Raw genomic sequence first — 12,997 nt, 5'->3', positions numbered from 1 at the left:
CATTTCAAGCTAAGTTTAAGTATTGCAGCATGGAAGTTGAACACACAAACCGTGAGCCAGGCCCCTTGTATTCAAATATCACTTCTGACTCCTAACTGTGGACCCTGGGCAGGTTACCTAATAGCTGTATGCCTCAGTTTCCTTATCTGTAAAATGGTACCACACATAGTTACTACCCCCTAGGGCTGGAATGAGGATTGAACAAACAATGCATGCTGAGGACGAAGACTATTACATGGCAAGTATTCATTAAAAGTGTCATTATTAGTATTAAGCTAATTGCAATAAGCATACAGAATCTCCAATATGGAGATAAATTACTAAACACCTAGGTACACTGAAATATATCTACAACATCATATAGCTCATTTTGTCTTAAAACCTCTGAGGTAACAGCTCAGGGAGATATGTCAGTCACTGTTAATTGTCAATGTTCTGTCTAGTTCTCACTTGACACTTTTAACCCTGCCCTGCATTCAGTTGTCACACCAGGACGCTAACCTAGATAATGACATAGAAAGAGTAATTGTAGCAGACATGATTCATGTGATAGTTGGTACAAAGTTCAGGCTAGTTTAAAGATTCCCACATGAAGGCAAAAAAATGATGGAAGCCATTAATCTTCAGTCATGGTACCCTAATGAGAAAAGATATGAAAGAAGGAAAAAACCAAGTTACCTATCATGAACATCTGTGCTGATTATCCAACTACATGAACCATGTCTAGAGTTCAGGCTGACTTCTCAGCTTAAATATGAGACAACACTGAAGCTAATTATCTCCTTTCCTCCATGTGATGGGGCATTTCTCAGAGGAGGAGGAAATTAACTGTGATTCCAACAGGCTCATTAAGAAGGTACAGAGGAGGGGTGCCTGGGTGGCTCAGTCAGTTAAGCGTCTGATTCTTGATTTCAGCTCAGATTATGATCTCACATTTCTTGAGTTCGAGCCCCTCAGCAGGCTCTGTGCTGATAGTGTGCAACCTGCTTGGAATTGTATGTCTCCCTCTCTCTCTCTGAGCCTCCCCTGCTCATGCTCTCTTGCCCTCTCTCAAAATAAACAAACATTAAAGAAGAAGAGAGAGGAGGAGGAGGAGGAGGGTGCAGAGGAAAAAAAGAACATGCTTGGTAAGGGAAGAGCCAAACTAGGGAAGGACTGTGTACTTCTACCCTCATGATTCATTCATTCATTCATTCACTCATGAGCTGTCTTGCCCCTTATCCCCCCTCGCTGTCACATAACCCGCAACTAACTGCTACTGTTTCTAAGGAAGCACATATTGTCTCACCCAGCTGTGCTGCTGCAGAGGCCTCCATCTGTCTGCCCTTTCTCAGTACCCTCAACTCCCTCCCAGTGAGCCTCTGCCTACCCACCTCCTGTCCATGGAAAGTGGTAACGGTCTTCTGAGGAAATCAATCAGTACCATTTATAACATGAATTGGCACTAAACGATCAATAAGCCTGGGAAAACTGGGAAACATTTTTAGTTTAGCAAAAAAAAAAAAAATGCTTTAAAAATGAAATTTGGGGCACTTTATGCAAGATCCAAAACAAAATCAAGTATCAAGGCTTAACAGACCCACCCACAAACTCTTTGCTGAAGTTAGAGAATCATCTCTGGTCTTTCTCAACAAGTTGATAAAGGAACTCAAGGAAACCCATCAGGGTTGCTAGAAATGATTGCATATGTGAAAGCTTTTATGGAGGCTAGCAGGTAGTTGAGTGAGCTAAGCCTCAATTCTAATCAGCTGCTCCTGGCGGAGGGCTACAAAGGGGAGGAGGGCTGGGGGTGGGGGGCGGAAATCACCACCCCCTTTCCTCTATGCTGGTTCAGCTATAGTATCACTTGTGCCCTGAGGCCTTCTCATTTGTGGCATCCCTGCAGTACAGGCCTGTGATTCAAGGGACAGTCACTTGCCACTGGACGGACGTTCAGCAAAGTAGAATGGGAGGGGCTACAGAATTTAGAACACGTGTGCTGGAGGGTAATCTTCAAGGTCATAACACAGGTCTGGTATGTCTTTAGGCCCTCTCCTACTTCACCTCTCTTCCCTCCTCCCCCTGTCTGCCAAAAATATTTTCCTAACGTCCCCAGCTTCCTCCACCAAAGAGGCCCACAAAGGAGCCTGTCCTCCGCTTCCATTAAAAAAAGTAATTGTTTGGTGTGCCGTCCCCAGAACAGCCAGATTAAAACAGCCTATGCCGGTGTGATTAAATGTTTCTGTTATCTTTCAAGTGGCACTTTGTTTTAATAAGGGCTTTCTGGAAATAAAGCTGAGAACCAAGAAACAACCACACGGAACATTTCAGGCCCCTTGGAGCATGAAGTGAAGACATGCAGAAGGTAGGCAGGGCTTTCTGGGCCCTGGGAATCACGCGGGCCCTCTCAAGAACAGGTCAGCCCTACAAATACAGGCCTGGTCCATGCAGGGCTGCCACTCAGAGTGGGAGACCCTCCTCCAGGAGAGGTAAATAATTGGTGGCTCAAAAGCAGTTTGGCTATGGAGACACTTTTGTGATCACCAGCTACTAAAAGAGGCATAGACTGCTCCAAGTCTCACAGCCCATAGGGTTTCTTTCTTCCTTTTTTTTTTTTTTTTTTTTTTGTGCCCTAAGAACTTAAACACAGACATCAGAGGAGTGGAAGGAGAGCAGATCCTGCTTGTGTCCCATGTGCATTATAAAATAATACAGTGGCTCTTGAATTTCATGCTTATCAAAATTATAGTGTTAGTTCAACATGCAGACCCTGACTCCCACCACAAGATGCCCATCCTGTAAGTCTAGCATGAGGTAGAAATCTGCATTTTTAGTGGCACACTTGATGTTTGCACCTGCTTGCAAAGCCGGGTGTTTATGGATTCCTCATTAAGAAACATCAAGATAGTGCATGCAAACCTCTTAACACAACGCCTGGCACACTGCAAGAGCTCAACACTCACTACCTATAATTATTAATAATCATAATTGATCCCAACATTACATACTCAACTTGGATTTGACCTTTGCTAAATGAAATTTGTGCAGGGGCATGGCAGTGCAATAGCAAGCCAGGGCTCGTTTCACACAAGGAAAGAGAAATTGAAACAAAAATGGCCTAATGTGCATCCTTCTAATGATTCGTCAGTCACTGATGAGACCTCTTGAGCCCCAGTTACCACCCCCCTCACCACATGTGGCAGAATCAATAGCTCTAAAAAGATACCATAAGAGAATCTGAGACAATTGTCTATAGACCGGAAGTCCCCTAAGTTAAAACGGTCAAAACACCAGTACTTTCATTTTTCTGTGTCAGACACAGAAGGAACACAAGGTTATTTGTCTTGGAGGACAAAGCAGGCCCCAAGTAAACAGGAGTTCTGACATGGCTGAGTCCACCAACTTGAGCACAATATAAAAGTGAATCTCAAACCTGATTGGTTGGTGTGTTCTGTGAGTCTTGGCTCTTTTCCTCTGCTGTCCATGTGGGCCCTCCACAGGTGGCTGGAGACTAACTGTGTCTATTTACACTTGGAATCACTCCTCATAATAAATAAGACGGTCCTTCAGGAAATCTTCTGTTTAGTTTGCACACTCCCAAGGATAGGACAAAGCTCCATTGTTTAAGAGCATTAATAACAAAAGCTTTGTTCTTCCAAAACCAGGAGGGAAACCAGATCTATCCAAAATCACTTGGTCTTAAACGGCATAAGGATGACAAGAATGAAATATTATTTTAGGCTGTCCAACAGCATCATTCCTTCTCCTGGCTTCAGAAAACAATGACTCAATAGGGGCCTTTTCCTGACAGACTGCAGCCCTAGGAAAATACCATTCCAGAGATTTGGAACGAGGGTTCTTCTTGCATTTAAACCAATGAAAGCTGTTCAAAGCCCACTTAGCTTTCTCACTTTGAATCGCAGGCAGAGGAACACATCTGTTTGTACTCATATAGTGAAAGTAAAATAGAAATGCTAAATGGAATTAAAAAATCCAAGTAGTTTCTTACCCCATCTCAGGTGCTTGACATGTGTCTTATTGCTTGATTCCCTCAACAACCTCTCAGAGGTTGGTATTATACCCATTTTTACCATGAGTGAAAAAGGTTAAATAAATTTCCCTAAGGACACAGAATTGATAAGTAGAGCTAGAAAGCAGAATTAAAAGCCTCAAGTCCTACCTGTCAAGGTTAAATGATAACCCCCCGCCATGTTTGTTACTATAATTTTATATAACCTAATTACTGTGTTTCATAACCTGCTTTGTATCACCAAACAATTTTCCACATCATATGGAAAGCTGTGTAATATTTTTATTGACTACATAGGATTTTCCAGAAGACCTTTACTATAATTGATTTTACCAGTCCCCTACTAATGAACATTGAAGTTATTTCTACTTTTCCTTATAAATATGCTTTTGCACAACTATTGTTACATTCATGCAGTTATCCCAAGTCAGTCTTCAACTGAGAATTGCTGGACAAAGAAAGGAAGTATGTTTTCTTTTTACATTTTCACTTCACATTGCAGCACACATCACTCAGCTGTCCTCCAAAAGGTATGGAATTTGGGCTCTTTCGGCTTTTAAACCTATGAAAGCTACTGGTAGATGCATGCGTATGCCCATTTCCTCACTCTCACACACATACCAAATTCAACCAACTATTTCTATTTCTGCCAAAATGACGGGGTCAACAATAGCATTGTTATTTTTATTTGCATTTATTTCATTATTAGGAAAACTAGACTGCTCCCCCCCCATGTACTGGTCATTTACAATTCTTTCAGAAATTAATTATCCCTATCCTTTTTCTACTTTTCTATTAGAGTCTGACTCCAAAATTCATCAGAAATGCTTTCTCCTGCCTCCTGCTTTCCCACTGTCCCTGCTGCTGTATCAGAAACTTTGATCTATAGCCAAGAAGACATCGGTAATACACTGCTGGGGTGACTGGTCAAGTTCCATAAAACATGTTCCAAGAAGAAAAACTGGTTAAGCCCAAAGAACAAAAAGCCATAAACTTCTCGGTTGTCTACTTCAGAAATAGGTCGTCCCCTGACTTTATCAGCTTTTGTCTCTCTTTTAAAGAACAATGATTCATTTAAACTGAATCTTGCTCTTTTGCACAGAGAAGTTTGAGGAGAGAGGCCAAGAACAGTTTTGAGGAACATCTCCAGAACCCAGAGCTGGAAGGGAACAAAGGGAACCCACACACAATCTGTACCCCAGGTAGGGGCAGATCACAGACTAATAGATTCTTTGCACTGAGGCTCATTACACATGTCCTCCCTTAAAGGAAACAGAGGCCCACAGGCAAAAAGTGACTTGTCCGAAATTGACTGGCAAATGCCAGTCCCTTGGCTCCCTCGGCAGAGCTCATTTCACTGGAGGATACTGGCCAGAAGTAGACCACAGCCCAAGTTGAGTGGCCAGAGCATAAATCACTGAATGTGCCTCCCATCGTGCCAAGAGCATCATCACCCTAGGATCAGGCAATTGTGCACAGGGGGCCTGCCTCACATGCTCAACCAGCCTTTTTTCTTTCTTTTTCTTTGTAGCTGCTAGGGCTGGGCAGAGTTCTGGCTGGGTGTGACTGGAGGACTACAGGGATAATGTTAGGCTTCCCCCTACTTAAAAAAGAAGATGACCAAATCCAAAGAACAAATTAGGGCAGCTCTTAGAGTATCCAGATTTTTCCATACAATATCACTCCTGGGGTGCCTGGGTGGCTCAGTTGGTTAAGCATCCAGCTCTTGACTTCGGCTCAGGTCATGATCTCAGGATTCATGACATCAAATCCCCGCGACAGGTTCTGTGCTGACAGTGCGGAGCCTGCTTGCGGTTTTCTCTCTCCCTCTGTCTGTCTGGCTCCTGCCCACTCATGCCCACAAGTGTACATGCATGCTTCCCCTCTCTCTCTCCCTCAAAAATTGACAAACATTAAAAAATACTTATTACTCATATAATTAGAGTAGTTTGATCAACTTCTTATGTTCAGATTCAACCAAACCCATGCTCTGAGTTAAAAGAAAATCTAGCCTGGTCATACGGTGGCCTTTTCCTTCCCAGAAGGGTTTCTGCCTTAGCCCAGCAGAGACCCAAATAGGGCCAAAATGTCTCAAGAGAAAACAGGGCAAAGGCTACCCTCTCTCATCTCAGTCAAGGAAAATACACGGATCAGTAGCCCCGCATGCATTCCCCAGAGGGGACTGAAGATGAGCAGCCAGCAGCTAGCTGGCTCCTCATGAGCAGTGTCATGAGCTCCTTCTGTATAGGACTCCTGCTGGCCCCATCTTGAAGCTCTTACTACTCAAACGAAGGCTATATTCCACTGAACATAGACCCGAGGGAGGCATAAGAGGCAGCCTTGTCCATCATTTCTCAGTTCAAAAGCATTTTCCCTAACTCTTTAGACATCCTGTGGCCTAAAAGAACAAATGGTTGACATTGAGAGTTAAGGAACTGAGTAAGCACATCTGGAAAACTGACCTAGGATTCAACATTGATGCCTATTTTGTGCCAGGAACTGCACATGCACTGTGCGATTTAATCCCCACCGGGACTTTACAAGGTGGGTGTTGGTATCTAAGGAGGCAGAGGAAACAATAAGGAAGGGTTGATTTCTGGGCCCCAGTGATTCTTCTAGAAAATCTCATTAACTGTCATTGTAATTTTTTTTTTCCACTGTGATTTCAAGCTGTTCTTCTAAAAGACCAAAAGGAAAGCATGGATGACTGTGTCTCAAATGTTAACCTGTCTTGAAATTTCATTCTTGGCCGCTGAACCACTGGCTCCCCTTAGCTTCCTCCCTGGAGAAAGAGTGATCTCACACTGGTGGCTCTCTTTGGGAATAGGACATTTCCCATAAGAGAAAAATCTTTCCAAAACTTAGTGCTTATTTTAGGAGAGTTGTGTAGATTCACAGGAAGGGTGATGCCCCTCAATCAAGGACAAACTCTGCAAGTAAATATCAGCAACCTCCTGTGCATAAAAGTCTCAAAAAAATAAATAAACAAAGATCCAGACAGGAGAAGTTACGTTGGTCCAGAACCAACATTTGTGAACACATCAATTTTCATCTCAAGGGATTCCAGGGGTCTTCATTAGCTGGCTCTGCAGATTGGACTATATGCCATCAGTTTCTGTTTCTTGAAATATTCATTTAATTTAGATTAGCCTATTTGCTTCTTTTTTCTCAAAAAAAGATCCGAAGTAACTAATATCTGATTCCAAGGATGGACATGATACCACTTAGAAATATGTAAGATTTACTAATAACACACCTTATGCAAACCTACACTGTACAACACCCAATTCCAAAGGGTATCAAAAATGACATCTGACTTGGAGCTAAGTGCCTACAAAGAATTGAAAAAATACACATTTACTAATTTATATCCATCCAGAAAATAATGGTACTAATACCATGCATGTCTAAGGAAACTTGCCATTTTCAGAACACTTTTACAAATGCTATTTTTTTGGCAGAGAGAGAGAGAGAGAGAGAGACAACAAAAGCAAGAGAGAGCAAGTGAGCATGAGCAGAGCAGGAGCAGATAGAGAAAAAAAGAGAATTCTAAGCAGGCTCCATGCCCAGCACATAGCCCAATGCAAGGCTGCATCTCACAATGGTGAGATCATGACCAGAGCTGAAATTAAGAGCCGGACACTCAACTCCCCGAGCCACCCAGACGCCGCCACAAATACCATTTTAAATGAAACCCAAAATCTCATGGAAGGCTGAGAGGGAGTTTTGTTAACATATTTATGAGGGTTTATATGCTGGCATTGCCACTTTTTGGCTGTGTAACCTCAGTCAGGTTACTGAAAGGCTCTGAGTCTAGCCTTCTCAAGTATAAAATATGATTGGTAACTTTTCCTTCCTTTCAGAGTTGATGAGAGACCCAAAGATAACATGTGCCAAAGACACATGATTATGATTATGACAAACCAGGACCCATGTAATCATCCCCTCTTACAGCTGAGGCAATGGAGAATAAAGGAGATGAAATTATTTGACCAGTGACTACAGGTACAAAGGGCCTGAGGTAGGACCAGCTCCCGGGTCTGCACCGTGCCAAACAAAAGGGTTCTCTGCTCTGTTTGAAAACCTGAGGTGTAAAAGTAAAATTATCACCAAACGAGGAGTTTTGATCTCTGAACCTTGAAAAAAGTTGATTCACGATTCCAGCAGCAAAGGAGGCAATTAAAATGAAAGTCTTCCGTGCTACTACTATCAACAGGAAGCAATTTTAATTCAGGAGCATCGCTCTTCTTATTTTGAGGTCATTTACCATGACCGTGATTTGTATCTTTCTTTTGATCAGCTTTCCAAAATTTACTAATTCAGGTATCTTGGTGTGGGTCATCTGCCCTTCAACTAAACTGAATATGGTTTCTGAACAAAACAGACAGAAATTAGGAGAAGCTTCCCACCTCCGGAAAGCTGTTAGGGGTCACTTTGTTTAAATATCACCTTGTTTAAATATCACCTTGTTAAAATATGCAGCACATCCCTCCAAAGCAGTAATAAAGGTCATTTTAGGACCTTTTGTGGCCTCTGACATGTGACAGGCAGAACTTTTTTATCCGTATTTTTCCAGGTCTAGAACTGCTCAGTTCTAGAACATACTTGGGATGTCTTTTCTTGGAATTTTTTTTAATTCAAGTATAAGTAACATACAATGTCTTATTAGTTTCAGGTATACAACAGGATTCAATAATTCTTCACATTACTCAGTGCTCATCAGGATAAGTGTAATTTCAATCCCCTTCACCTATTTTACCAATCCTCCACCTACCTCCCCTGTTGCAAAAATATCCAATGGGAAAAAAATAATCTCTTCAACAAAGAGTGTTGGGAAAACTGGACAACATGCAATATTATGCAATATGCAATTATGCAATATGCCACAATTTTATGCAATTATGCAATATTGCAACAATATGCAATATGCAACAATATTACTCTCTTACATCATACACAAAAATACACTCAAAAATCGATTAAAGACTTAAATGTGAAACATGAAACCCTAAAATTCCTAGAAGAAAACATAGGCAGGAACTTCTCTGACATTGACCATGGTAACATTTTTCTAGATAGGTCTTTGGTAAGGGAAACAAAATTAAACTATTGGTACTGCCCCAAAATAAAAACTTTTGCACAAAGAATGAAGCCATCAACAAAAGAAAAAGACAACTTACTGGGGACACACGGTGGCTCAGTTGGTGGAGCGTCTGACTTTGGCTCAGGTCATGATCTCACGGTTCATGAGTTCGAGTCGGGCTCTGTGCTGACAGCTCAGGGCCTGGAGCCTGCTTCAGATTCTGTGTCTCCCTCTCTCTCAGCCCCTCCCCTGCTCGCACTCTGACTCTCTCTCTTTCTCAAAAATACACAAACATTAAAAAAATTAAAAAGACAACTTACTGAATGGGAGAAGGTATTTGCAAATGATATATTTGATAAGGGCTTAACCGAAATATATAAATAATTTACACAATGCCAAACAAATAATCCAATTTGAAAATGGGCAGAGGACATGAATACACATTTTTCCAAACAAGACATACAGATGGCCAATAGACGCATGAAAGGATATTCAATGTCACTCGTCATTTTGGAATTTCTTTATAATTACTTACTATATAGTCAGGATTATTGACAATAATTTGACACCTGCTTCCTAAGGTTAGGTAATGTTCAGAATCCTCCAACAGCAATGAAAATCAACTATGGTCTCTGCAGCAAGCCTAACTGAGCTTCTGTGAAATCAGAGAAATAATCTACTACAGGTGAGTATCCCTCACATTTCTGTGTCTTCATGAGGAGACAGGGAGAGTGGCTGGAATACATTTAACTGTACTGTATCAGTACAAATCCTAGTGAACAACAAATCGAGAAAGAGCAAGCTAGAGAATGCAGGACTCTCCCTCAGCCACTACCTGGTAGAAAACAAGGGAAAACATGCTTTATCTATACACAGCAGACTCAACCTGTTATAAAAACCACCATTGTCGTAAATATTTATTTGATACTCTGCCTACTGTGTGATTTAGCTAACAACTGTTCCAAGTTGTTAGTAAATCGTCCTACCATTTCCTTATTTTGGGCTTTATTTTCTTCACCTTTCTTTTGTCATTTTGCTTTTTTATCTCGGCATTTCCTTGGTATTCCTTACATTTATTTCTATTCCTTTATCCCTCTGTTCTTTATGATGTGCAAGTGCTTTCAGATAAATGCTACAGAAATGTCAAGCTGTATCATTATTACTCTTACCACCTTTATTATTTATGTCAAGACGTTATTAAAAGTCTTTTGCATTCTCACTATTATACCTACATCTTGTTCCTCCAGCTTTTATCTTGTCTGGTCTTCTACAGATGTTCCAGAATATGGCACATAAATATTAATAATAGCAAAGTTGAATATCTTTCCTTTAACTTTTTTTTTTTAACTCTGCAAGTATCCACTGAGCTAGGCAACATTCATCAAATGCAGTTCTCGAAGAACACAATTGTACTGAAACAATAGGGGGAACTCCAAAGATAGCAAAGACATGTTTCTTGACCTTAGTCATGAAACTAAGCACTCTATGCTCTAGAGTGACAAGCCACACAATAAGCAACTGAAGGGGACATCTATAAGATACGCAGACGACTAGAGTTGAAAAAGGACCAAGTTTGAGTTGGCCAGGTAGAAGTAAACCATGTAAGATTTTCTGAAGGTGAAGTTCAAAAGGGAAAACAGAGATGAGAAGTCTAGGGGAATAAAGGCATTCTGTCTGATCCACCAATGCTATAGCATTTTCTATAGCTTTTTGCAGTCTCCTAGGGACTCTCCAGTTTTTGGATGCCTTTTTATTTCTGTTCTGACTATATTATCAAAAACTGCTTTGGAACTTAAAGCACTAATATGTTTTACTTTATACAATTTCTATTACTTCCGTAATCTTGCAAATTGCTTTTGTATAACCCAGCCTGCTTCGCTACTTCTTTCAAGTTTTTCACGTCTTCTTAGGTATTTATTTTTAGCATAACATGTGAAAGGTAACACTTTTCAAAAAGCAATTCTGTGGCATCTGCTGTTTGAGGTATGTGGTAGCATAGCAGCCTTGAGACTTTATTTCAGCCCTCTCACAACGGTCTGTATTGTCCCTCAGGCCATTTAGTACTCTCTGCAAAAAGATCAGGTTACAAAGCAGCCTCCTCCACACTGAAATGGGGACGCCAAAGCAAAATGATCTAAACAGAGTCTGAATCCATTAGAGAGTTTACCAACTTGACTAAACTAAGCCTGGAACATGATCATTTCCACCATCTTTTTCAACAAGCTATCCCTTCTTTTTCCAATTTATTTGACATTAAAGTTGATACAGTGACTTATGCTTTAAAGTTAAAATTCATCACGGTGAGAAAAAAGGGGGAATGCTTTTAAGTGAGAAGCCAGACTCGCGATACCACAAGACACAGTCTGTGTTCTTAATAAAGGTAGGATTTGACACATAGGCTACAAACAGGTTATCTCCCAAAACCAGTCCTCCACACACAAAGAAGCATAAAATGAGTCACCTGACTACTTGTAGGAAACGTGCATTTTGTTCTAAAATAAAGGATGCAATGTCAAATTCAAACGTCTAAATGAATTCTTATAAATCTCGGGGCACCTGGGTGGCTCAGTTGGTTGAGCGTCCAACTTCAGCTCAGGTCATGATCTCACAGTCCGTGAGTTTGAGCCCCATGTTGGTCTCTGTGCTGGGATCTGTGCTGACAGCTCGGAGCCTTGAGCCTGCTTTGATTTTGTGTCTCCCTCTCTCTGACCCTTCCCTGTTCATGCTCGGTCTCAAAAATAAATAAACATTAAAAAAATTTTCTAATAAAATAAATAAATCTTATATTCATACAAAGGTGTGCTTGACTGATCATTCCTGAAAGGTAACATTTCTTGTGGATATGTGCTTATCAGAAGGAGAAAGGGGGAGGAAGTACTCCAAGAGGACACATAAAGGGAAGACTAAGGCGGTGGGGAAATTAGATCAACTCTTTGACATTGTTTTCCAAGGACAGTTATGGCAAGGGACACTTGTGGCATTAGCATTCTGCACAGCAGGGATCTCTCCCTCTGCTCTTCTGGCACATTTAGTTATCTTGTATCATCTGCATGTTTGTTTCCCATCAGATAAATTTAATAAAGCCCAATTTTCACCCATGTGACTTTGGATTTTAAGAAAATAACTTGAGGGTAAAGGGCCTGTCTCACCAACTATCCCTTTCTCTACTCAGTTCTGTCTTTTGCTGTTTTACACATACACACACACACACACACACACACACACACACACACACACACACACACATTTTTTTTTTTTTTTTTTTTTGAGAAAGAGAGAGGCATGTGAGAGCACACAGGGGAAAGGCAGAGAGAGACGGAGAGAGAATCCCAAACAGGCTCCATGTTGCCAGCACAGAGCCCAACATGGGGCCCCATCTCACAAACAATGAGATCACGACCTGAGTCGAAATCAAGAGTCCAGCACTCAACCGACTGAGCCACCCAGGCACCACCACCCCTGCTGTTCTTTTGAATGAAGAATGAAGAGCTCCAGGAAGCATACCAAGGTACATTTTTCTCCATGAGGAGACACTGAGCTGAACACTCTTGAATACAGCCATGGATGTTTGCAGACTGCAAGTCAGGGTCACACGTGCCTGGCTCTTTTTATCACAGGTATGATTTATCAGGAAAATTTTCAAGGCTCAGGGCTGATGGATCTACCCTGGAAACAACTTAAAAGCCAGACTTCAGATTTAAGGAAATAAACATAGTACACTACTTCAATACCAGTATCTGCTCTCCATTCCAGTTTACACATAAAAAATTTTCATCCTGTAATTCTTAGCCTTGATTTTTGACTCAGAATCTCCCAACCTGGTCCTTAGCTCCTTTCTCAAGTTGTCATTTTAATTCAGTCCTGAACCCACACATACATAAATCTAGTTCTGCCATCATATGTAA

Source organism: Puma concolor, chromosome A1, assembly GCF_028749965.1.
Source record: "Puma concolor isolate L17-30 chromosome A1, mPumCon1.1.hap2, whole genome shotgun sequence".
NCBI classification, from domain to species: domain Eukaryota; kingdom Metazoa; phylum Chordata; class Mammalia; order Carnivora; family Felidae; genus Puma; species Puma concolor.
This window is presented reverse-complemented; position numbering follows the sequence as displayed.